The sequence below is a fragment of the Rhamphochromis sp. 'chilingali' genome, assembly GCF_963969265.1.
Source record: "Rhamphochromis sp. 'chilingali' genome assembly, chromosome: 17".
In the NCBI taxonomy this organism is placed as follows: Eukaryota; Metazoa; Chordata; class Actinopteri; order Cichliformes; family Cichlidae; genus Rhamphochromis; species Rhamphochromis sp. 'chilingali'.
The window spans coordinates 21,691,351-21,717,816 of record NC_137944.1 but is presented as its reverse complement, the minus strand read 5'-3'; the positions used below and the strand labels follow the sequence as shown (position 1 = coordinate 21,717,816).

The window sequence follows — 26,466 nt, the reverse complement described above, 5'->3', positions numbered from 1 at the left end:
AGATAGTATACTGCTAATAGGTTTCTAGGATGCTAACAGCCTAAGCATTGCTCATCCACTTAAACCAAAAGTAAGGCTTAGAATTATAAAGTAAAATTCATTCTCTTCTCTATTTAAAACTCAAAAAGAAATAGCTGAACTTTTGGCTAATTTTAATACTTCAGTAATTCATTTTGAAGCAGTATTTTAACTTTTAAAAAACTGCATACAGCACTTAACAAATTTATCAGTCCACCTTTCAAACAAGAAACGGAAATATTTTGGAAATCTTTGCAAAACTTGTTTAGAGTTAAGAATTACATAAATTTTCTGGTAAATAAAAGGAATTTGTGTTTTTATTAAGCAGACATACTAGACTTCTTCTTAGTGGTCAGAAATTAATTAACTCATTCACTGCCATTGACGTCTATAGCCGTCAATTGCAGTGAATGAGTCAATGGGTTTAACTCATTCACTGCCAATGGCTGGCAGTGAATGAGTTAATTAAGCAAATCATTCAACCACAAAACCTTTTTTCTTTTTAAGAAAGCAGGTAAATAACTGTAATTTTGCATTGCAACAATAATGTGTTTTATTATTTTTTTCTGCTTTTTTTTTTTTAAAGCAGTACATTTGAAAATTATAGATTAAAAACAATAATTATATTTTAGCATTAAAATATTTTTATTAAAGAGCTTTCCCGTACCGGTGGTTAACCATTGGTAATTATCAGCACTGTTAATATAGGACAGCTGTGGCATTAACTTTACATTAGGTAGTGTAAGGTCATTTTTTTTTCTAAATTTGTTAAGCACTGTATGCTGCATTTTACAGTCAAACTGCCAGTGGATCATCTGTACGATAATGCATAAGAAGGGTTTGCTTAACTTCTCCAATAACACGTGTCAAGTGAAAACATCGTAACTCCTTAAGTTACAAAGTCTAATGAATCTCTCGTTCTGATGTTTGCCTTTCATTCGGTGACCAGGTCTTAACATATTACTGTACGTGCCAGTTGGGTCAGTTCAAAAAGGTAGTGGTTGATGAATCTGGGGGTTTATTGTTTTTGTTTTGTTTTCAGAAAGATTGTTCTAATTGTTGTTATTTTCAGAACTATGTTTGTGCTTTTTAAAACTTTTTAGAATGAATTCTTTGGTTACTTTTTTTTATCGGCTGCTGATAAAAAAAACAATGAAAAAAATGTTTACATTAATAAATGTAGCAAAAAAAAAGAGAGAAAAAAATAGAAAGGACGCTTCACCATTCTTAAAAGACACAAGAAAAGGAGGGATGGATGCCTGCTGGGAGGGATGGATGGGTGCCTTTGAAGAATATGTGGAGAGAAGTGGATGAATAAAGGGAGGATGAGTTCAAATGAGGCTAAAGTGGATGATTCATCCCCTCTATATTGTCTCTTTACCTCCCTTCAACTTTATTTCTTTCCTTCTCATCTATTATTTTTTAATGTATTATTCACTGTACCTCTCCATCCCACCTTTGTTTTTCTTTGTTCACCTGCTACAACTCTAGCATCTCCTCCATTTTTCCTGCATCCCATCATTTGATGAATGTACAAAGATGTTCTCAGTAGACAAAGAGAATACGGAGGTTTTAAACGGGAGTTAAGCGTTTGTATTACGGAATGTTGCACCCCAAAAGCTGAGCTAAACTCAGTTACCCCACACATTAAAAGGCTGATCTACATGTTTATTTAGACTTTATTTAGGTTAAGCTTCTTTAAATTAAATCGGCCTCTGGTTGGTTAAAAGAAAATGTTTAAATACTCTTTGAGAAAGTCAGAAAATCTTTGGTAAAGGTTCTCAACATTGTCATGGGATTCCTCACTTACCTCTCTTTACATGTCATCTGACTCAAAAGGATTTCTCAGTAGACTGGAGACAAATGTATTTTCAGATGCCATAATGTTTCACTAATTCCTTTGAAGTGAAATCCTTGGGTTCTTTTTAAGTTGAAATAAAGAAACCTTTATTGAAATTTGTTCATTCATACTTTCTGTACTCTAAGTATGCCGCAGATATCTGTTCTGTTGTTCATTTGAGAGTTTATACATTTATAACTAAATTATAAATAGATGTTCATGTTGGGGTGAGAGGAATCTCGGGGGAACTTTTAACCCGATCAATCGAAGCGGGACACGCATGACATGGCCTTGGGTTACTTCAGCAATGACTTTATGTTTTAGGTTTGATGGCATTTCAAATCAGCGTTTACAATGGGAGGCCTTAACAAGTGCTTTCATGTTTTTGCCTTTGTCAGAATTTGTTATAGAAACAAATGACGCTGTTGCTTGCACTCCATTTATTATGTTCTTATTGCCAAGGAAGGGACAACACACACCCACACACATAAGAAACACACAAACAGCGGTACGGATCGAGTGTACATTTTGGGGTGTACAGTGTTAACATAGGCCAGTTTATTTTTGGCCACACACACACACACGCATGCATACACACAGCAAGTATGTACATTTAATCAGTATATTTTAGTAGATTTTTGTCTCTTCAGTTGAATGGCTTTTTATAGAAAAGAAATGGGATTTTTTTTTTTTTAGGTTATGTTCTCTCTCATGTTGTATTTTATTCTGCTACCTTTCTGTACGTTATTGTTTTTAGGTTTTATTTCATGCAAAATCATATTTCAACAACATATTTTGACAGCCAAGAAAAGTTTGTTACACAGCTAAACTTGAAGAATAATGTTGATAATGATGATAATAATTAATAAAAGTAATAACAAACAGTACTCAAAATGGACATTTGGGTGTTTATTTAATAAACAGTGAAGAAGAGGAAACCTATATTGTGTATAAATCCTCCCTCGAGAAAACAGCCTATCTGTGGCCTTCCTGCAGGATGTAAATGCCTGTCATTATGTTTTAGATGAATGCGTTCTTATCCTACACAAGCTGGGGACTTAAGGAGCAGCTGTGGAGGGTACAGATATTGAGATATAATTTTTTAAACATAAAGCTTTCATACCCAGTCAGGCGAATTTGTTTCGGGGAAGGTAAAAATAAAACCTGCAAACCTACCTCCTGCTGCGCTCTCAAGACTGTGGCCAGGAGCCTCATATCGTCCTTATTTCTCTCCTGATCTGCTCTTCATGCAGTCTTCCTGTGTTTTCCAAACTTGTTTTCCATTTTCCGTTAAGTGTCAGACTTACTTTACTGTTTTCTTTTGCAAAACATACGCTAGTGAAGATTTCATCACAGTGCAAGACTCTGTTCTCCAAAGGTCGATTCCCAATAATTTAATTTTCTGCTACACAAATGACAAGATTTCTGCTGGATTAATGATTTGGACATTGAACAGGTCAGCATGCTGAAGCCTAATGGCTGAAGTCTTTAATAAAATTTGCTGTGAATGATCCTAAAAGGATACATTTTTTTACTGGTTTGGAGCCCACTGACAAGCTCCTCATAAAAGTGAAGATTTTATTACCAGATCTGAAATATAAAATTGTAATATTAATGGCTGGATGATCCTGAGCCATCACATTTTAACACACTGGGGAACCCTATAGTGTCAGTGTGCAAGTTAAAAACAGAAAAATCGATATAAGTGGTCGTTGCTAGATTGGATCAGCAGAGGGGACAGTAGGTTAATGGATGGATTCAGTTTATTAGTCAGCATAGCTTGGGTTGGAAGAGGCCCCTCTTCAGTGGAACCAGCTTTGGATTCGGGACACAGACATTCTCTCTCCTTTTAAGATTAAGCTTAAAACTTTCCTTTTTAATAAAGCATATAGTTAGGGCTGGATCAGGTGACCCTGAATCCTCCCTTAGTTACATTACAATAGGTCTTGGCTGCTGGTGGATTCCCATGATGCAGTGTGCAGTGTATGAGTGTTTCTTCTTCAGGGACCTTTCTCACTCACGATGTGTCTATACACCTCTAATCATGACTTACTATTAGTCTCTGGTGCTCTTCCACATTGTGTCTGTGTCCTATCTTCCCTCCCTGACCAACCATGACTGCTTAGCCCTGAGCCTGGTTCTGCTGGAGGTTTCGTCCTATTACAAGGGAGTTTTTCCTTCCCACTGTCGCCAAAGCGCATGCTTGTAGGGGGACATCTGATTGTTGGGGTTTTCTCTGTTTTTTATGTATTATTGTAGGGTCTTTACCTTACAATATAAAGTGCCTTGAGGCAACTGTTGTTGTGATTTGGTCAACTTCTTTTAACTGCAACCAACTCCTCTTCCATTTTCATTACCACTTCAATAGGCCCAATAAGTGATGGTAAAGACACTAATAAGGAACATATGGTCTCGTGTCTCCTATCGTCTCTTTTTCAGACAAACATGTCCCCCATGGGCATGGCATGTACTAATTTAACTGATTTTAGAGGAAAATTATTTGTATAATGAACACTGCATCTTTTGTTCTTGTGACACTAACAATTAATTTACTGTTATTTCACTGTAAAGATCAAAGAGACTGATTGGCAACAAAGCCAGAGGCTTATTTCTCACCTACATGCGCCACACTAATATTATTTTAGAACCTTTTTTTAATCTTTTCACAACCCTCCCCTGGGTCACGAAGTAGTGGAATATGTCAGAAGACAAAGGCTTCTAATCTTTGGTCTATGCTATGTTTAGCATTATCAATTTATCTTTCTGTTTATAATGAGAACATTGATAAGAGCCGATTAACTCTGCCTTTGAGCCTGCAGTGAAATTATGTAGCAGTGGGGCACCATTTAAGTGTGTGTGTGTGTGTGTGTGTGTGTGCGTGTGTGTGTGTGTGTGTGTGTGTGTGTGTGTGTACAAGTGTGAGCTGATTGGCCACAAAAAGTCTGTATCAGACTAGAATGCTAAACATCATGATGTTTACCGAATAGGTCAAGACATGGACACACTCAACACGAAATAATTATAAAGCTTTTCAAGGCAAAACAGATGCAATAAGATCATAAACAGTAAAACAGAAGAAATGTAACAACTTACAGACATATTTACCTACCGATGAAAGGAAAAAACTGACACGAATTGTGTTACGAGATGTCGGGTTTCGATGTGCCTTGGCATCATTTCTCCGTGTCTCTTGAACTCCAGTCATTCTACTTCCAAAAGATATTCCCCTATGCAGTCCTTTGATGATGGCGGTGGAGAGCGCTGCGTAACGAATGTGTTCTGATCCCGGGGCATCGCATAATGCAGCTTCGTCAGATACTGCCTACATCTTCCCATACCCCACACACTAGGTGTCAGTTGACGTTGCTTTGACACATGAGCAAGAGAGATAACTGATTATTTTGGTAAGCTATCAAATCTAGATTAAGAAGCTGGATTAGTCACTTTTTTTCAGCCAGGAGACCTCAGTTTGCGCTACATTTGGCCCTTTGTGTTATGCACGTTGGGTTTTTTTTTCCACTCCCTCACTACATCCGTGAATCTTCTCTGAGGACTTCCTCTTTTCCTCCTGCCGACAGCTCCATATTCAGAATCCTTTCTCCAATATATCCACTGTATTTCCACTGCAAATTTTGGAACCATTTAAACACTGCCTCTCCATCCATCCACTCATCCATCCATCCTCATCTGCTTATGGGGACAGGCCTGAGCTGTCCCTCTGATGTACTCATTTCTTATTCTGTGTTTTCTGGTCCACTGTGTTTTCCATTGAAAATCGTATCATTTTCAATTCTGTCGCGTCCAGCTTTGTCTCCTGTATTTTTGTCATTGCTGCCGTTTCCAAACCATACATCACAGCAGGTTTACCTACAATCTTTTTCACTCTTGTTGCTTTCCTTCTGTAACAAATCACCCCGGACACTCATCCCCATCCACTCCAGCCTGCCTGCACTCTCTTCTTTACCTCCTTTGTTCAGTCTGTTGCTTTGGATGGTTGACCCCAGGAATTTAAATCCACCTTCACTACCTTTAGTCCTTGCATCTTGACTATTTTCCTCTCTCCCATTCACACACCTGTATTCAGTCTTGCTTCTACTGTGTTTCTTTCTTTCTTCTTCTCTCCACAGCATACCTCCAGATCATTATGTTGTCTGCAAACTTCATATTCCACGGAGACTCCTCCCTGCCCTCAACTGTCAGCCTGGCCATCACCATTGCTGTTTGAATTAAAATACATGGAGTGAGTGGGGAATGACTTCTCCATCATCACAAACTGAGGCAGCTTTGACAAAGCAGTGTTATTTTACACTCTTACTCTACAGAATGTTAGTCTGAACTGGGCTGAGATCTGGTAAGAGACCATAGCATGAATCATGTTATTTTCATAGTAGAGTACTCAACAAAAGACAAAAAAAGTTGAACAATTATGCGCTGATTTGCAGAAACCCTCCCTTCTAACAACACACCCTCACAGTAAACAAGACAAAAAAGGCTGTAAAATTCTGAGATGTCATCATTATTTCCTCTTATTATTCCTCTCTTTTCAGGTTTGAGGTTTTTCTTTAATTCGTCACCTGCCTGTAGTATGAGGACAGATGCATCAAATGAAAGATTTATGCCTGTACCCACTCAAATTTTCTATTTTTCAGCACCATGCTTGCATATCTCCTCTGTATGCAACGTCTGCCCCTGCAGGTCTGTCTGTCAGCTTGCTGTCTCCCTGTTTAAACATCTTGCAAACATCATTTCTGTTTATTGTAATTCATGTTTATGTATGAGTAACCTACACCACTGAGAGAAGGCTTGGCTGCAACAGACTATTGCATGTGTGTGTGTGTGTTGATGTACAGGTGCCTATGTATCATCCTGCATTTTTGTTATTCATGTCATGTTGTCATAAGCATTGATTGAGATGTTACCTGATACCTGACATTTTATGAGAGATTAGATTTTATGCTGGGATGGATAGACAGATAGAAAAGAGGTAGAAATTCCTTAAACCACTCATCTGAGCAGCTCCAATAAGAGCAAAAACTAACCAGTCCTCAGTGAAGTCATAATTACTGCTTTGCATCATCTCAGTATGTCGTCTGTATATCATCAGCTTCGCAGGGTTTTACTGTGTAATCTTCTCTTTACTAGTCTAAAAGCTACACTATCTGCACACCTTCTCTTCTCTTCCACTCTATAATTGGTGAAAAACGGACACTATGTATGTTGTAAGAACGTCATTGTAAGCAGGTTAAAGTGTCATGTGGCAGGTGAAGGAACCAGTATGGTGGAGCAGTTGGGGAAAATTTCTTACTTAGAAATAAGTCCAATAAAATGTTGTTGTGATTTCCAGTAGATTTTTCCAGGCTGTGATATGCTGAGTTTTCCTGCCGGTGGTTCTGAGGGTCTTTGTGTATTTTGCCATTTAGCTTCATTTTATAATATTTCTTATGAACTAGTGCTCTCAGCGTTAATCTCGTTAAAATGACGTTAACGCCATAACCGCATTAACGCGGCAAATCTCCGTTGGCGAGTTAGCACGTATCGCGCCGTTCGGCGTTAGCAGCTCTAATGTGAACCCATGGTAAATTAGCCATTATGGTCGTTTTCCATCCCTTAGCCATTATAAAGTTAGTAAAGTGGCGCAATTTCATAAGTGTTCTTTCATGACCTTAAATTCAGATTGATGAGACCTTACTGAAACAAGTCCTGTTACTCAGCAGCCATATTAAAACATATCTAAGCACTTTTTTGTTATTGTCAAACATTGTCTAAATTAACTTCAATATTAGTGGTCATCAGGACATATTAAGTCAACAGTAAGTCAAATATAATCAAATTTGTCTAAAGGTTTGCTGACTTTGCGTACAAATAATAGAAGTTACACTTCATTGTTACATAATTCTCTCATAGTTCAGAAAAGTGTTTATCTGCTGCTACCTAACCTAGTAATGGCCAAGAATACCACTTTCTGCCCTGGACCAGTTCAACATCTATAAACTTTGATCAACACGGTATTATTATCCTTCAATTTGTTTACAGTATATATAATATACAGATAACTTGCGCAACACCTCATGCACTACATATCCAACATCTTTTTTATAATTGTAATCTTTAAACTCCCATCACTCCTAACTGCTTGAGGCAGATGGGCGCTCCCTAAACCTGGCTGTGTCAGAGGTTTTGTTTTTCAAAACGGACGTTTTTCCTTCCCACTGTCACCAAGTGCTTGCTTGAAAGGGGTCATTTGATTTTTTCTTTCTCTGTATTGTTGTACGCTTTATACCTTACAATATAAACTGGGTTGAGGTGACTGTTGTGATTTAGTGCTATATACATAAAATGTAATTAATTTAATTGCACTTTCTAGTCTAGCAAATGTCACTAGCAGAGCAGTCTATCTGAGAAAAGGATCTCTCATCTTTCTTCTTCTTTCTCTCCCTAACTCTATTGCCTATTTGTTTGTCTATTTTCAGAGAACCAGGGTTATCCCTATAACCAAATGTTCTCTTTATTAAACTTCTAGCTCTTGATAGAGGTCATGTCCGGTCGTCAAACCTAATTAAATTGGGAAAATATGCTCATAAACTACACAGAGATCCTTTACAGATGCTGGTGGAGCAACTATGAGAAAGATTTTAATAGAAAAACTACTGGTAACCATTTCCAAGTCATAGTACTGTGAAAATAGATGGATGAAACCTGTACTGCTCACAATAAATGTGCACTCTACTCCAGCACAGAGTAGCTGTTAGAAGACTCACTATGTTAGGATCAGGATGCAACTTCCCATTCCTGTATTCTGGGCAAAACTGCAGACAGGACACACGCACAGATTAAACATGTTATTCACTTATTTTTCAGTGAATAACTTGAAGTAAGCTCACTCTAAGGGCTTGAAAGACTCAGATGCGGGGTGCAACTGATGATCTCCCTTAATAAGCCTCTTTATTATGAATTCCTAACCTATTGGCATATTACCAAAGCATACACAACAGGCCCAAATTACAGCCATGCATGCCTTCATAGTGGAAAATATCTTACCACTCTCTGGCAAATTCTGCAAGAACCAGAAGTGGGACAGAGCACTTAAAAGAAATGGTGTTCCTGTGTGCACAACATCTCTCAAACACAGCACTAGCCATCATAAAAAAATGTGTAGAGGCTTTCTTCTCCCACAGCTGGTGAAATACTTTGGAGATATATCTTTTCTCGTTGAGCAGTGGCTTCCCCTCAGACAAATGCACCTCAGCTTAGGTGCACTGTGTATAATGACAGGCGCTTACTGCTCCACATAATAAGGCTATAGGTCAGCCTGTGTAAAGTCACAGAGAATTTACCCACCTGCTGGTTTATGTATACCCCTCCTACTTTGTAGATATACTCACAAAAACATGGCAAATACCCACCCTCAACATTAATAATGTAAAGGACACCCTTGTGCCATCTAAATAGCTCTGATCTGTACAGCACAGACCTCTGGGGATGTTCTGTGAAGTCTGGTGCAGGGATATCTTTATCCTTTGGGTCCTGAGGGTTGCACAGTGGGATTTCCATTGAACAGTTCCTTTGCATCGTTTGGATTCCAAGCTCCCACTCAGGATCTAGAAGTTTCCTTGAAATGGCAACTGTGGGTTTTCCATCATATTCAGTGAGTAAGAGCTACCTGAGTCTAGCTCAGAGAGATAAAGGGCGGCTTTTAATATTGACACTACAGTTGCTTTGATGTTCTAGCTTGATGGTAATAGAATTGATAGAAAAAATGGCCCCAACATGACATAAGTGATTTTTATCCTGCTAGAATTAGCAAAAGCAAATTTTAACAGGAGATATTCAAAGTTCAGTGATTATCTCCATGGCCCAGTCAGTATATAGTTAAATGGCTAAGCTAGCTTTAGGGCAGCTGAGAATTTCAGGAGATCTTCATGCAAGAAGACACTGAGAATACCTGATATGGGGCATCCAGCAGTTATATATAGATGGTCAGATGACTGGTCTGGACTCGACAGATGTAGCGGTTATGGAGGTTCCGTGAGTGATTAGGCCAGAAGGCTCTTTCCTTACTGAAATACTGAGTGAGGTTTGACAGAGAACTCTTGGTTTTGACGTTCATTTGCCCTTTCCTCTTCAAAGCTTACTGTCAGAGCTGAAAAGACTAAAAGGTATCCTCCACTTCTTTTTTATATCCCACATGAACAAAGTAGACTTCATGAGGACAAAACACCTACACCTATCACCAAAACCTAGCTGTACATACATGTATATATAGAGGATGCAAATACACAGTTTTTCTGTAGAAGTAATCTTTAGGGGAGATGTATAGAACTATGCATCTACACACACACACACACACACACACACACACACACACACACACACACACACACACACACACACACACACACACACAATTATTCACACATTGCATCATAAACACACAGCTTTTCCTTGCCCCGTCCTTCACATAAAGGCTCTGGAGTTCTTTAATAATAATTCCCTTAATAATATCTCACCACAATAACAATGATAATGGTATGCGGCTGTGAGTGTGTGTTTTTGTGTCCTCAAAAGACTATTTCTATTTCTGTGAATAAGTCCGATAAGATTTTTGCTCTGTAGCCTTACCTGCAGCCCACAACACCCCCACCGTATAACCTTCCCCCCCACTTTTCTAATGGAAAGCATTTTAATTTTCTCCCGAGCACATGAGAGGACATCAGGACAAGCAGTCGGAACAATTCACAAGAAAAGCTTCTCTCTGTTTTGTCTGGTAGATTTTCGTTTGCTGTAATTCTGTCTGTATTTATCGGTATCTTTATTCTTTTTTCATTGAGTTATTCTGATTATATTTTCAGCCTGTAAAGTTTCTTCTTATGACTCTGCATTGTATATTAAACTTTAATAGGGTTCTTGGTGTGTATGGGAATGTTTATCTGTGTTGTGCGTGTATGCGTTTTATCAAAGAAAAACTCAGTGTGTGCACAGACTGTGTGTGATGTTTAAACATTAATAATATTTCTTTCTCTTTATCTATCAAGAGAAACAGAATTAAGCTGGAGGGAAACTCACAGTCTGAACCAGGTGTTTTCTACCCTTTAAGTGTAGCGCACCCCTAGGTACAATTACTATTATCATTATTGTTATTACACTTAAAGTTAGATATGTCTTGCATCTTCTTAAGTCACAGTTAGCACATTATCCTTTGTTCTCAGTGCAGAAACCTCTGATGTACACTCACACAGTGAGTACACTTCTCCTCCCTTCTACTTTATTGCCTCCTGCAATCTCTTTCTTTGCAATCATCCATGTGCTCATTGTGCACTGTCTCCCAAATAATTGGACCTTGATTCAATTTGTGAGATGAATGTATCTTACCACTGGTTTCTAGCAACCCTAAAAGAGACCCTAAACTATTCTTAAGACACATTTCCAAACAGGATGCTTCATGCATTTCTTGCCCTTTTAATACTGTGCGTTGTAGATTTTTTATTAGTAGTCATAGTGCACTTTTAGAAGGAATAACTTGTTTTTGAAATTTGAAAGTTGAAGCTAAAGTCAAGGTGGAAGGATACATTCAAAATGTTCTAAAAGAAAATGCATAAAAAATGTTACTCTGCCTATTCAGGCTGTGTTTACAGTAAGTAACAAGTAAAATCTTGTATTACCATAACTAAAGGTTATAGCTAACCAATTCAGAGCGATAAAGATGGATTTAGGCAGTTTCCTGGTCAGATAAGCCCTATAACTCTGCGATTTCATGCCAAATTAATTAGGCATAGCATCTTAAAGTGATTAATTTTTATTTCATAGCCTTTCAATGTAAATTTGAAATATCAGGCCTATAGGGTCAGTTCAAGTCAAGGAAGCCATCATTAGGATAAAATGAAACCATAAGAGCAATAGCAAAAACTTTTGGAGTGGTCAAAGCTCAGCAGTGCCTAAAGGCCTGCCAGACCACAGGAGGACACTGAAGAGCACAATGACAAAATTATTTCCATTGTTAAGAAAAACAATTACACAACCATAACCAAGTCAATTTTACAACATCCAATCAAAGGATATCACCTCTCAAGGGTGAGGTGCAAACTACTGGTTAAACTCAAGAAAATAGAAGCCAGATTAGACTTTGTCAGAAAATATCTAAAAGAACCAAAGAGACTGGTACCAGAATGATGGGAAGATAAATGTGTGGACAAGGAGAGAAACCAGGCATGATCTAAACCATAATCACATCGTCTGTCAAAGAAATTGGAGGCAATGTTACGATATGGTTATGTTTGACTGCCAGTGGAACCAAGCCATGAGCATTTATTGATGATGTTAATACTGATAGAAGTAGTACCAATTCTGCTCAGTGTTAGTCAAACACAGCCAACCTGATTCGTCAGTCCCTCACAGTCCAAATGGATAATGACCCCAAAATTCTGCGAAAGCAAACCAAGAATATCTCAAAGCAAAGATTCTTCAATGGCCCAGTCCGTCTTAACCCATCACAGCATGCTTTCGGTTTTTGAAGATAAAACTGAAGGCAGAGGGACACGCAAACTGAAGTGGTTGCAGTAAAGGCCTGGCATAGCATCTGCAGGGAGGAAACATTACATCTGGTGATGTCTGTGGATCCTACACTTCAGGCAGTCATTGATTGCAAAATATTTTCATCCACCAAAAACAATTCGATTGGATAAAATTCAAATAATTGTCTAATTAGTTTGAGCTTAGGACAATGTGGGACTGTGTATAAAAACACCACAATTCAATCATTAAACAGCTAAAGGCAAAAACTTTTGTTAAACCCCTCGAATTAAAGCTGAAAGTCTGCACTTCAATCACATCTTGATTGTTTGATTTAAAACCCACTGTGGTGGTGTGCAGAGGCAAAGCTACTAAAACTTTATTTAGTTAAGAAATTACGGACCTGACTGTAGCATTAACAGAGAACTGCTTTAAGACTCAAGTAAGGCCAAGTAAAATGTCTTCTGGGCCAATTACAAATAACATATAAAACACAAATACAAATCTTTACACACCAAGTACTTGTTTTTATGGCTCAACAGTCGGTTACTGTTATTTATTTATGATTATGAAGTCTAAGACATAACCTTATGATAGTTTAGTGAAGAAATTTAGTCAGATTAGCTCAAATGTTTTCTCTCGTTTGTGTTTCTCCCTGGGTGTTCATTAATATGGTAAGTAAAACCTTTCCTCTAACAGCACAGTTGGAGCTTGTGTACCTTCCACAGCACCGCTATAGCCCACAAAATACTGTAATGAGTGACTTATTGGGTTATTTAATCTGCTATTCATGCTTATCAGACTTCTAACTGCACTGACAGAAAAAAATGCTGGTTTAAAAATTAGAGCCGAGGGCAATTTCACTTCATGACTCACTAACTTCTTTTATGATAATTCATCTTAACTTAGATTCATGCTATTGACATTTCACATCCACAACTAGTTTTACAGCAAATATTTCAAATGTATTCAAGTTAGGTTAGAGGAAAAATAGGGAGATCTACTTACTGATAGCATAAACCTCTGGAAACCAAAAGGTTGAAACCAAATGATGTGAATGGGGCAGCCTGCTCCAGGCAAAGGTTCATCCCTATGCATCACCAAAGCTGTACTGAAATTTGAGTAAAAACAAAACTGAGGTAACTTTGGTAGAAGTTCTACCAAAGTTACCTTGAAAATCAGGATTATTACGCTTTACATTTAGTTAGCTGATAAATGATTTACATCAATCGTCACTTTATAAAAATGGAATTTGGACAAGAAAACGGAGACAAAGCCTGTTTGAGGCTTCAAAATCTGTTATTTCAATCAGAATAAATGATTATATTTGATCTCTTAAAATGAAGATAGTTCTACCTGTGGCTTCTCATCAAAGGTTGAATCTACATGCTAACAAGCTGTGCCCAAATCAGCTTGTTACAACATTACACAATGTTGTAATGAAGTATTTTTGACAGGCCTGATGAGCTATAATTATTTAATGGTTTACAGGCCGACAACAACGATAAGGGAAGATTTCCAAAAAATAAAAAAGAAAGAAAAATAAAAAAAGGTTGGTGGTGGGTTTCTTGCCCCATAAATCATTTCATCATTTTCACTTACCTTAAAAGACACATTGTTATGTAGGTTATGTAGCATGTTATTTAATACGCTTTTGAGTAACAGTCCTTTACCCTGCTTTTAGAAACACACTAAACAGTGGGAAACAGACAAAACTTGTTCCCACCAGCACCCAGTTTTCTTTGTAAAGCAATATCTAAGGTGCCTAAACCTCAACATTATCGAAGCAGTGCGGCATCATCTTAACAGAGAACAGAACAACAAGCAGGCAACACCCAAAGAAGAGCTTTGAGACTTCAAGACGCCTGGAGAACTATTCCTAAAGACTACTTAAAAACATTTAAAGAAAGTTTTCCGAAGAGATTCCAGGCTGTGTCGAAGAATAAAGAAGGTCAAATATTGAATTATGGAAATATTGATTTATAGAAACTCTGTTTTTGCCTTATATGCTGTACTTCAAAGTCTGTGCATTTCGATAAATCGCTGAATCTATCACCAATTTTCTTAGAGATACATAAAGAAATGAGAGGTGGTGCAAGACTTTACCACAGTGCTGTGTATGTTTAGCAATATTTCAGTGAAGTTATTAGCTGCAGGCAATGTTTTGATTAGTTCAGTTAAAGTTTATTTCATTCAAAAAAACTATTTCCTGTGGTAAAATCTCATCAATATTATATGCATAAAAATGTGTGTTATTTATGGCAGGTATCAGAAGATTTTAGCTTGATTATTTTAATAAGAATATACTTAAAAAAAACTGTTAATAATAGTGCTTTGTGGTATTGATGAGACGAAAAGAGGAAAAGGAAAAAATAAGAGGGGGACAAAAAGTAAATGAGCAGAGACAAAGAAAAGCACAAGAGTGGGGATGAAGTGATGCCAACTCCTACCTCTCCCCTCCACCTCATCCATACATTATTCAGTATACCTTCAGGTCAAACTCTCAGTGTCTTCTTGACATCTTTCCCATCTCCTCCTCATATTCAGCAGCTTCCACTCCAGCTCCCCGCTCTGTAGCTTTCCTTTCTCCATCTCTCTGACTGTCACCCTTTCATATTCACCAGAAATGACCTCTGGGATGAGAGACCTTACTGTGAAATGTCAAACTTTTATAAATTCTTTTTTCTTCTCCCCCCCCCCCCCCCCCCTTTTTTTTTGATTAAGGAGGGTTGATTATAGGCATATGCACACAGATGTAAACATTTTAAATGGTTTTTAATTTAATAAACTAATCAATTAATTACTGTTTCATCAAATAAAAGTTCTTTATCACTTGCTGGCCTCTTCTTTTTCTTTCTCTGTCTACACAGTCAGGGCAAAGCGAAACAAGCAAGAAATTTAAAAAGACATATGAACAGAAAGTGTCAGATTTTATTCAACAATGGCCACTTTAATTTTTTTTCATTTAAGTATGGAGTCAGCCTGTATGTGTGTACCTACATTTTCATTTCTGCAAGATTTGTGCAGCAAATTTCTCATAAGTCTTTCTTCCATCTTTTATCTTCTGCATACTAAAGCAAAGTTACCATACAAGATTGAGCTGAATCGGTCTACAGAAATCAAGGTGATGGAGAATATGTGATGTCAGCATTTCACCTCACCTTGACCCCATCCATGGTCTGTGATGCAAACTAACAAACTCAAACAAAAGTAAATGGAAAGTAAATGATAAACAACTGGATATGAAATAAATTGCATAAAAATATTTTTTAAAATGACATTGGTTTGTTAAATCTGATGTTGATTTTTTTACGTTTTAATTTTCTTCTGTATTGATTTATCATTGTATTATTTCCCCTCATTTACTTTCCATTTCCATGTTTTAATTTTTCAATTTGTTTATTCATTCATTTATTATTTCTTCTGAGGATTATTCAATTAATTTATTATTTCAAGGGAGCACAACAATATTGATAGGGAGGCCTTATATATTATATCCGCAGATGGGTTCCTACAGACTAACTGTACTACTGTTAATCAAGTAACTTAGGCCTAGTAACGCAACACTGCAGGTCTGTGAAGCTCCAACTAAGTTTTGGTCCATTTTTCTCTGCTGTTCTACATGAATGTGCTGCTAAGATTTTAGATATTTGCAGATGTCACACATATGCATACCATATTTACTTGTATGTCGTGGCTCAAGAGTTGGGAGTTTGCCTTGTAATCAGAAGGTTGCTAGTTCGAGCCCCGGCTTGGACAGTCTCTATTGTTGTATCCTTGGGCGAGATACTTCACCCGTTGCCTACTGGTGGTGGTCACAGGGGCCTGGTGGCGCCAGTGTCTGGCAGCCTCGCCTCTGTCAGTGCGCCCCAGGGTGGCTGTGGCTACAATGTAGCTTGCCATCACCAGTGGGTGGATGACTGGATGTGTAAAGCGCTTTGCGGTCCTTTGGGGTAAAGCGCTATACAAATACAGGCCATTTATATTTTTGTATTTATCTAAAACCTTTCAAAATCAAAAAGTTCAAGTGCAAAAGAATAAAAACTTAAGAATAAAAACTTAAAAAAACTTACTAACTTAAAAAAAATTTAATTAAAAGCTGTTCCAAATTCACCTAAAGCAATGGAATTAATTAAACACAAAGCATAAGTAAGCATTAATGAATTGAAAAAGCCAAATGATAAAAAAGCAGGGTTTAAAAAGAGATTTAAAACAAGATTCAGAGTTAGCCTGACTGAGATATGCTGGCAGGGAGCTGTGGGGCCCGAACTACAAAAGCTCAAACACTTTTAGTGACCAGACGAGTCTTTGGGGCCACTAAAAAGGCCATGTTAGATGGGCTGAGGTAATGTCCAAGCGTATAGAGAATTCACAGTTTAGAGTTGTAGGCAGGAGCCTGACAGTGCAGGGCTTTAAAAAGAAAGAATAAAATCTGAAATTCAATTCTAAAACTAACCAGCCAGTGAACAGCTGCAAGGACCGGTGTTATGCGGCTGCTCCTTTTGCTATGTGTTAAAAGCCTGGCAGCAGCATTTTGAATTAATTGTGGCCTGTGCATGTTACGATGACTGATGTGACAAGAATGAGTGGATTTTAGATATCTGTCAAAGCTGAGTGACACAGGACTGCATAACTGTGGACATTGGCAAATGAAAAAAGAAGCTTGGAGTCAATGACTATGAGAGGTTGCGAGTAATTGTAACTACTTCCGTTACTGCAGTGCCAAACTTTACATTCAGGTAACCATGAGGTTTTTTTCAGTATACATGAGGTTAAAAGAGGAGATGTACTGATATACAGGACACGAGGGTCAGGTAAAGCCAAGGTGAAAACAGCAAGGGCCAAACACAAGTTGACAGTCAGGCAATTAGAGCTGAAAGGCAAAAAAACAAAAAAAACAAAAACAAAGCAAAAGAGAAATAGTTCAAAAACACAAAATCACACAATCAAGCTAAAAGTCAAAGTAAAAATCACACACACAGAATCTAATGAGAAACCTGACAACACAAACAAACAGACTTGAATGCTTGGCTCCAGAGAGTAACAGTGTGGCAAATAAACTACCTGAACTGACTGCATGATTGAACACAGTGGGTATTCAAAACGGATGTGAAACAAAACAAATGGCAATAAAAGCAACTGGAATACAACAAAGTGGCTCCAAATAAAAAGGAAAATTAAAAAAAAGAGCACATAGCAAAACGTGAAACAACATCATACATTCCCATTTGATATTTGTCTTCTGTGAAAAGACTTTCAGATCATGCAATAAATAATTCTAAACACGCTTGAAAGAGTATTGGCATCAGGAGAAAAAGAATTTAAAAAACTCAACTCAGCAGATGGATGATTAGATAATCTCTCTGGGACGGAGAATCAGAATGCTGTTACAGTTCAAGGCCTTGAATAACAACACTTAGAGTGTTATAAAGGTAGTGTAAAGTGAGATAACATTCAATGGACTCCAGTTATGGAGTGAATGGCCAATTAAGGAGGAGTTAACATGGAAAAAAAAAGCAAGCGAGAGCAAGAAGAAAAGGAGATTCAACATCAAAAAGTGGAAAGCAAAGAAAGTCCAGAGGTGAGATGAGGCTGACAATGAAAGAGGAGCATAAATTATTAAATGAAAAGAAAATCTTGCATGACAAAGAGGGAAGAACATGAATTGTAAAGAAAATGAAAGCTCCCACCAAGTGATATGAATAAACTACTCAATGTCTTCAGCGAGTGTGGGAGATACAGCAGAGAGAGAGAGAGAGGCCAAGTGGTGAACAAGGAGAGGACGGGAGAATGAATAAATGAATCAAAGAGAGGTGGTGAGAGCGGGAGGGGAAGGGTGTCAGGGCGAGAGAAATGGGAAACAAATGCATCGGAGGGAGTTAAAGAGTGAATAAATGAAGCAGGAAGAGAAAGCAGGGAATGATAATGATCCTTGAGGAGTTAAGGGGGAGAGTATTAGGAAGGAGCAATTGGCGGAGATAGGGAGAGTGACGGATGAGGGGAGTGTCAGAGAAAGAGGAAACAGAGGGAAATGAATGGTGAGTACAAGATGACAACAGAGATAGAAAGGTGGAGGTCTTTCTTGCCTCGTCCCACTTCCTTTCTCATTTTCTCATACTTTATCACTCACTGTCATGATGTCATTCAAGAGCTTCCCTTTTCCTGCCTTACACTTTCTATCACTTGCTTTCCTTTTGTTGTCTTTAGTCCTTCTTTCATCATGGGAGCTATTCCTACTCTACCACAACTCTACTCTATTACATGTTTACAAGTTGTGCATAGCAGGTTAATAAGCTTACGGAAAGACAAACACTCATTAATATATTATTTTATACACATTACCATGTTTCTATTAAGAAGGTTCTTTAATTTTGACCCAGTTTATTCTATATGAGAATAAAGTTTATTCTTTAGGGTCCAGTTACACAGTCTTAGAGACTGGTTGGTGGAGCATTCACCGAATGGCTGCAAAGTTGCTTGCAGTTGATCACCGACTGGTTCCTTGGCCTGAGTGACTGAGACCTTGGTGGAACAGTCTTTAAATATTACAAGACTGTTTTGCACAAAGTCATTAGCCAATGCAATATTAGCTCTGCAAGCCTTGTTGGCATAAGCAGCACAACACACATGACACGTTTGCACATGTATGGTATGAAGCTATGTTTGGACTGTATTTGTACAACTGCAGCTAACATAGCAGTTGCTCTGCTGTTAGTAACTGAGATTAAGTGAACACAAATACAACATGTGCACTGCTTAAGGCCCATTTTGCCAGTTTTTCATAAAAACTTTTGAAAATAGAAAATATTTTTCCTGCATGCAAAAACGCTCAACATTAGCCTCTGACTGCTTCATCTACAAGCACTAGTCTCTTTACTTGTTGTCTTCAAATACATTTTGTCATGATGCACAGCATTACTGCAAACAACTAATTGCAAGTAATATGTTAATTATAGCATAATAAACAAAAAGTAAATAGCAATAATAATTTAGTCATTTCAAAGGAACATCTGTTCATGTGTACCAGTAAGTGGAGAGGTTTTTGTATCTATAAACTAAATGGATAAATAAACTGGGTTTATAAATTAATCATCACATCCAAAAATTTGCCAATTGCCTCCTTTCCGTGAGCTAGACAAGACAGAGCAAAAGAAATAACAAGTGTGAGAAACAGAGATGGCACATAAAACAGTTCCTGGAGAGGCGAGGAAGAGAAGAATATCAGATCAACAGATGAGACACTTCAGAATCAGAAAGGGGTTTATTGCCAAATGTTGAGCAGGTTTACAACATTAGGAAATTGCTGCGGTGCTTCAGTGCAAACATAGTGTCATAAATAGCACTTAAATAGACATGAAAAAATAAAAGTAGGAATAAGAATTAAAAGTGCTACGTAGAAAGATATGTGCATGAGATATACATGAGATATATACATGAGAATAAGAATAGAGTGCTACGTGGAAAGATATATACATGAGTGCAGGTGGTGATCAGTGCCAAACATGGAATGGTGCAGTGACACAGCGTAGGGTCATGTGTTAGTGGCGGGAACAGTCATATGGTTATTGTTCATGTGTCCAACAGCAGAGGGGAAGAAACTGTTCTTATGGCGAGAGGTTCTGGTGCGAATGGACCGGAGCCTCCTGCCTGAGGGGAGCAGGTCAAACAGACTGTGTCCAGGGTGAGAAGGGTCAGCTGAGATCCGAGCTGCACGCCGCAATGTCCTGGAGGTGTACAGGTCCTGCAGAGATGGGAGTCTGCAGCCAATCACCTTCTCAGCAGAGCGCACAACACGCTGCAGTCTCTGTTTGTCCCTGATAGTGGCTCCAGCGTACCACACGGTGATGGAGGAGGTGAGGATGGACTCGATGATTGCAGTGTAGAACTGCATCATCGTCCGTGTTGGCAGGTTGAATTTCTTCAGCTGCCTCAGGAAGTACATCCTCTGCTGGGCTTTCTTGATGACGGAGGTGATGGTGGGCTCCCACTTCAGGTCCTGGGTGATGGTGGTACCCAGGAAGCGGAATGAGTCCACAGAGGTGATGGGGGTGTCAGTCAGGATGATGGGGGGGAGTGGGGCTGTGTGCTTCCTGAAGTCCACAATAATCTCCACTGTCTTCTGGGCATTCAGCACCAGGTTGTTGTGGCTGCACCAGGACACCAGACGTTCAACCTCCCTCCTGTAGGCAGACTCATCCCCGTCCGCGATGAGCCCAATAACGGTGGTGTCATCTGCAAACTTGATTAGCTTGACAGACTGGTGGGTGGAGGTGCAGCAGTTGGTGTACAGGGAGAAGAGCAGAGGAGAAAGAACACAGCCCTGAGGGGAGCCGGTGCTGATGGTCCGGGAGTCCGAGACATTCTTTCCCAGCCTCACATGCTGCTTCCTGTCCGTCAGGAAGTCAGTGATCCACCGGCAGATGGGATCAGGCACATTCATCTGGGAAAGCTTGCCTCGGAGATGGTCTGGAAGGATGGTGTTGAAGGCAGAGCTGAAGTCCACAAACAGGATCCTGGCGTAGGTTCCTGGGGAGTCCAGATGCTGCAGGATGAAGTGTAGGGCCATGTTGATGGCGTCGTCTACAGACCTGTTGGCTCTATATGCAAACTGCAGGGGGTCCAGGAGGGGGGCCGTGAGGGTCTTGAGATGGGAGAGAACTAGGCGCTCAAATGACTTCATGACCACAGATGTCAGAGCCACGGGTCTGTAGTCATTTAGTCCAGTGATCCTAGGTTTCTTGGGGACAGGGATTATGGTAGAGGACTTGAAGCAGGCAGGCACATGACATGCCTGCAGTGAGGAGTTGAAAATGCCAGAAAACACTGGGGCCAGTTCGTTTGCACAGTGTCTGAGGGTGGCAGGAGACACGCCGTCTGGGCCGGGAGCTTTTCAAGCATTCAGATTCTTAAACTGCTTCCTCACATCTGCTTCATGAATATGAAGAGTTGTGGTGGGAGGAGGTGGTGTGAAATCCTCTTTTGTGTGGGGTGTTGTAGGTGAACAGTTTGAAGGTGGTGATGGCTCTATGGAGGGGGGAGAGGTGGGGGAATTAGTGTCCAAAGTGCCTCTATTGTTGGGGCCATTGGAGGTGTGAAGGCTGCCTGATGGCTCGTCAAAACGGCAGTAGAAGTCGTTAAGGGTGTTGGTTAAGAGCAAGTCATCAGTGGAGTGGGGGGTTTTAGGCTTGTAGTTGGTGATATTCCTAAAACCTTTCCACACAGAGGCCGAGTCATTCTCTGAGATCTGCTGCTGCATCTTCTCAGAGTGCTGATGTTTGGCAATGTCCACTTCTTTAGTGAACCTGTACTTGGCCTCTCTGTAGCAGTCCCTGTCTCCGCTTCTGAACGCCTTTCTCTTTTCCAGCCACAGCTTTTTGAGTTTAGGAGTAAACCAGGGTTTGTCATTGTTATAACTCACCCTGGTGCGTGATGGCACAATGCTGTCCTCACAGAAGTGGATATAGGAGGTGACAGTATCCGTAAACTCGTCCAAGCTGTTAGAAGCAGCCTTCAATGTGTCCCAGTCTGTGGTCTCCAAACACGTGCGAAGCTCCTCCACAGCCTCGTTGCTCCACAGTTTTTTGGTCCTCACGACAGGTTTGGAGAGCTTCAGCCTCTGTCTGTACGTGGGGATCAGGTGGATCATGACGTGGTCAGAAAGTCCGAGTGAAGCGCGCGGCACCGCGCGATAGGCCCCGCTGATCGTGCTGTAGCAGTGGTCCAATGTCCTCTCCTCTCTGGTCGGGCATTTAATATACTGCTTATATTTCGGAAGCTCATGGCTCAGATTGGCTTTGTTAAAGTCCCCAAGAGCAATGATGAGAGAGTCCGGGAATGTCCGCTCCATGTGGAGAATCTGCTCCGCGAGTGCGCACTGAGCTGCCTGCGCATCTGCGTCTGGCGGGATGTAAACAGCGGCCAGGATGAATGAGGCAAACTCCCGCGGAGAATAAAACGGTTTGCAGTGGATAAAAAGATATTCCAGAGAGGAAGAGCAGTGCTGAGCAATCACTGTCACATCTGTGCACCAGCCACTATTGATGTAGAAGCAGACGCCTCCACCTTTGGACTTACCGGAGAGAGCGGCCTGCCGGTCCGCGCGCAGCAGATGGAAGCCCTCCAGCTTGAGCGCGCAGTCCGGGATGTTCTCACTGAGCCACGACTCCGTAAAACATAAGACACAGGAGGAGGCAAAGTCTCTGTTCATGCTTCTCATCAGGGCCAGTTCGTCAATCTTATTCCCGAGTGAGCGTACATTAGAAAGGAAGATCCCAGGAAGAGCAGTTCGCAGTCCGCGTCTCCTCAAACGGACGAGTGCGCCGGCTCGCTTCCCTCTCTTTCGGCGTCTCGCTTTCCTGGTCAGAGTCAGCAGTAAATCTGCCGCAGATGCGACAAATATTGGAAATAAATCCACAGGCGTTGTAGTCCTGTAGTTAAGGAGCTCTTCTCTGGTGTAAGAGTATCCAGAGGAGTGCCCAGACACAGAAGAAATGCACAAAAACAAAACAAAAGTAACGCACTGAAGCACCAGGGCATCCATACGCGGCGCCATCTTGGTGAAAGCACTTAGAATATTTTTTTCAGGGTTTAAATGAGCTCTTGTTGCATAATAGCAGCGAACAATGTGGGTCCATTTGTTTAAAACTGAACAAAGCATTGGCAACATAAAATTTAGAATATGACTACTTCGTTAACATTACGAACCTTTTTTTTTTGCTCAGTGCTTTATCCCTGCTGTTGAAAATAAAACACAAATTAAGTTAACCAAGACCCGAGATGGCACTGTTGCAAACGGCAACCTACACATCTGACCAGAACTGAGCACTGTGTCTAATATCATTTATTGATTTTACATTGAACATACTGCAATAAATGGAATCTGAAGATCTGACGACAAGACACTGTATTTCATTTAAAAAGAATTCATTACACACTTTAACACTAAAATTTATAGCATTCTTATAAAGACATGAGATACACCCACCTGTGCAAAGTGACGTCTTTTGTGAGTCCCTTGTGTGCATATGTGTGATTAATTAATTACCAAATTTCTTTTAAAACGTCACTTTCCTGTCTTGAGCTCCTCAGCAGGAACCCTCAGAGTTGCCTTCCCACAGTTTTCTGAATAGGTTTACCTGACATGACATTGTCGTTTTCCTAGTTTTTATTCTTTATTTTTATGTGTGTCATGTTTCATTTCCTGTCTTTCTACCAAAAACAGAACACTAGACATCTACACCATCCATCACAGCACTAGCTAACAACACAATCAACTTCTAGTGTGATTATCAAACAGGCAAGCTGTGAGGCTTTCCTCCAGTGTGAATGAATGGAATAGTCAAATCGAATAGGAGTAAACACCTTGTTTTAAAATTATTGCACAACGATAGGCTATATGACCCATACTGTATCAGGTAATGTGAAATGCATCATGGCTTCAGGTAAAAATAAAAGGAAAATACAACACGTCTGCTCAGATTTGTAGCAGTTTTCCTGCAGCTGGCACAAAAAGATGCCTCAATTATTATGAAGGAGATGGCAATTTTGAACATTTTATCACAAGCTGCCAATCAAGAAGAGCTGTTTAATATTTGAGAGAAACCAATGAAAAATCATTTGAAAAGGTATGTTTGCAGCCCCTTTTCTGTTTGCTGGTAGATTTGTTGGAGGTCAATAAATCAGGAGCTGACACACACACACACACGCACACACACTTGCCTTTTATATCTTAATCCTAACCCTTAGCCTAAACCGATAATCATAACCTAACTGTAAACCTGACACTAAAACCATGTTTTGAGCCAGAAAAAGTTCTTTCAACATGTGGGGTCCAGACACACACACGCACACACACCAACATCTATGTAGTACTAAATGTTGCTGCATGCTTTGATGTCAACCAGCTATTTTTTTGTCCAGCTTAAGTCAGAGATTTTCATTTCATCTGCTGCAAGCAATTAGTGTGAATGTAGTTCAGAAATCTGTGCAGGATTTCTAGTTCCAGGATTTTGAAGAACAATATTCTTGGTCAAACAACTTGTATATTCTTGGCAAGGAATAATGTGGTTATTTCAATCCTCTGATCGCCTTCCAAATAATTTTTCTTGTGACTGTACTACACTGCACTTTGGTAGAAGTTTCACATAACTTACAACACCACCAGATACTACTTTTGTGCACAACAGAGAGCGAGCAGTGCCCTCAGTGTGACTCTGAGCTCTGTCTCTAATGTAACTTGCTTGTCTGTATGTTAATAATGTACCATGTTTGCAGTAGCCGATTCAGAAGCTATTGCTGGTTCTGTCAGCTGATCTGTATTCACTGCTGAAGCCTCTGCAAGGTGTCAAAGGTCTTTAATCACACCAGTGACCATATCACAAAGGAGGTTATTGTTTTGTTGCCTGCTGAGGCTCTGTTGCCCTCCAGTCCACCAGCATACTCTCTCAGTTTGATGCAATCACTCTGGATACCTTCTGACAATTGAAGAAGGTAAATTTGCCTACCACCTCTCCTTACCCAACTAATTATGGATGTCCCTCTCATATTAAGACCCCTTATGGTCTGTATGTTAATAACTCCCTCCCCCCATTTTCATTGTTCCATCAACCTTCAAAAGAGATATGATTAAAAAAATTAATAAGTAACGTTAACCTTAATGTCCTCAATAATTACAGCTACATTTCAAATAATTTCTTTCTTTTGTAGTTCAGGAAACCTGGCAAGCTCACTAACTGGTTTTCTGCAGAAGTACTGTGTTTGAAAAATCTGAGTGTTTCATAGGGTTGTTGATAGCACTGAAACAAGCACACTGTGCGGAGCAGCATTTTGTTGGCTCTTAACCTTTGCAGTGTTAGATAAACCTGAGAAAAGAACATTGAGCACACAATCTGCCAAATCTGTTTGAAAATTTTCCAAAACTTGAAATCATAAGTTTCACATTGTTGTCACATCTGGTTTGACGAACTTGACAGCATGGCTGAAATTTGGAAAAGTAAAACCGACCATATCAGCTCCTGCTGCTTTGCAGTCAGTTTCAACAGTGTCCAATTTAACTGTGATCTCTCATTAAAAAATAATTACACTGAGTTGGCTAACACGTACTGTTCTCATCCCTAAGGTGTCTATGTGTATTTGTTTGTGTGTAAAATTTCTCCAGCCATGCCAGACAAAGGAGAATGTGGACATGCAAGAAAATATCATACAGACGTAGGTGAGGAAAAATACAAATAGAAGGAGAAGAGGAAAGACCAGAAGAAAGATGGAGGAAAAACAAAAAGAACATTGTGAAAGAGGACTACAGGGGGGGGGGGGGGGGGGGGGGAATTTGACAGTACAGTACTAGAACTAAAGACAGAAGTGGAGAAAAAAGAGAGGATGAAAAAAGAGGAGAAGTTTGCCCATGATGAGAGAATTAGTCCCTCCTGCAAGTGACTCAAACTGTGAATACCTGTATGTGCATGTGCTCAAGGGTATGTGTGTTTGGTGAACAAATGGGTAACTGTGTGTGCTGTTCCTAGGATTGAGCTCTTCTTGACAGAAATCGCAGATGTTGTTCCTGGGATCTGCTGCTCACCTACCATGGGCGTCACTGCACTGAACGCTCCAATTACCACTACGACCATTGTTTCCTTAACTCTCCACATCTTCTCGAGTTCTTCTCTCAGCCGTTGGTACTTTTCAAGCCTCTTATGTTCCTTCTTCCTGATGTTGCTGTCATTCGGTGTCGCTACATCTATCACTACAGCCGTCTTTCTCTCCTTGTCCACCACTACTATGTCCGGTTGGTTAGCCATCACCAGTTTGTCCATCTGTATCTGGTATCTGTGTAAAGATGCCCCTGGATTGTCTCAGGGGCATCTTTACACAGCCTGCTGTGGTAGACTCTCTATGGATCTTGTACTCAGAGCTTGTTCCTGAGCTGCCATGATTAGTGCTTCTGTGCTGTCATCCAGTCCAGCTTTGTCCAGCCACTGGTAGGACTTCTGGATGTCAGCCACTTCCTCTATCTGCTGGTGGTGCATCCATGATGGTTCTTGGTTCCTCTTCTTTCTTGGGTTTCTGGTGCCTGAGGTATTCACTAAGCACACGGTCGGTTGGGGCCA

General features: G+C 39.8%; 1 long non-coding RNA gene across 2 annotated transcripts in view; it reads left to right on the top strand.

Moving 5' to 3' along the window:
- LOC308384407 overlaps nt 1–26,466 on the top strand; it is a 373,851-nt gene that overhangs the window by 308,452 nt on the left and 38,933 nt on the right. The gene's annotated exons all lie outside the window — the stretch shown is intronic.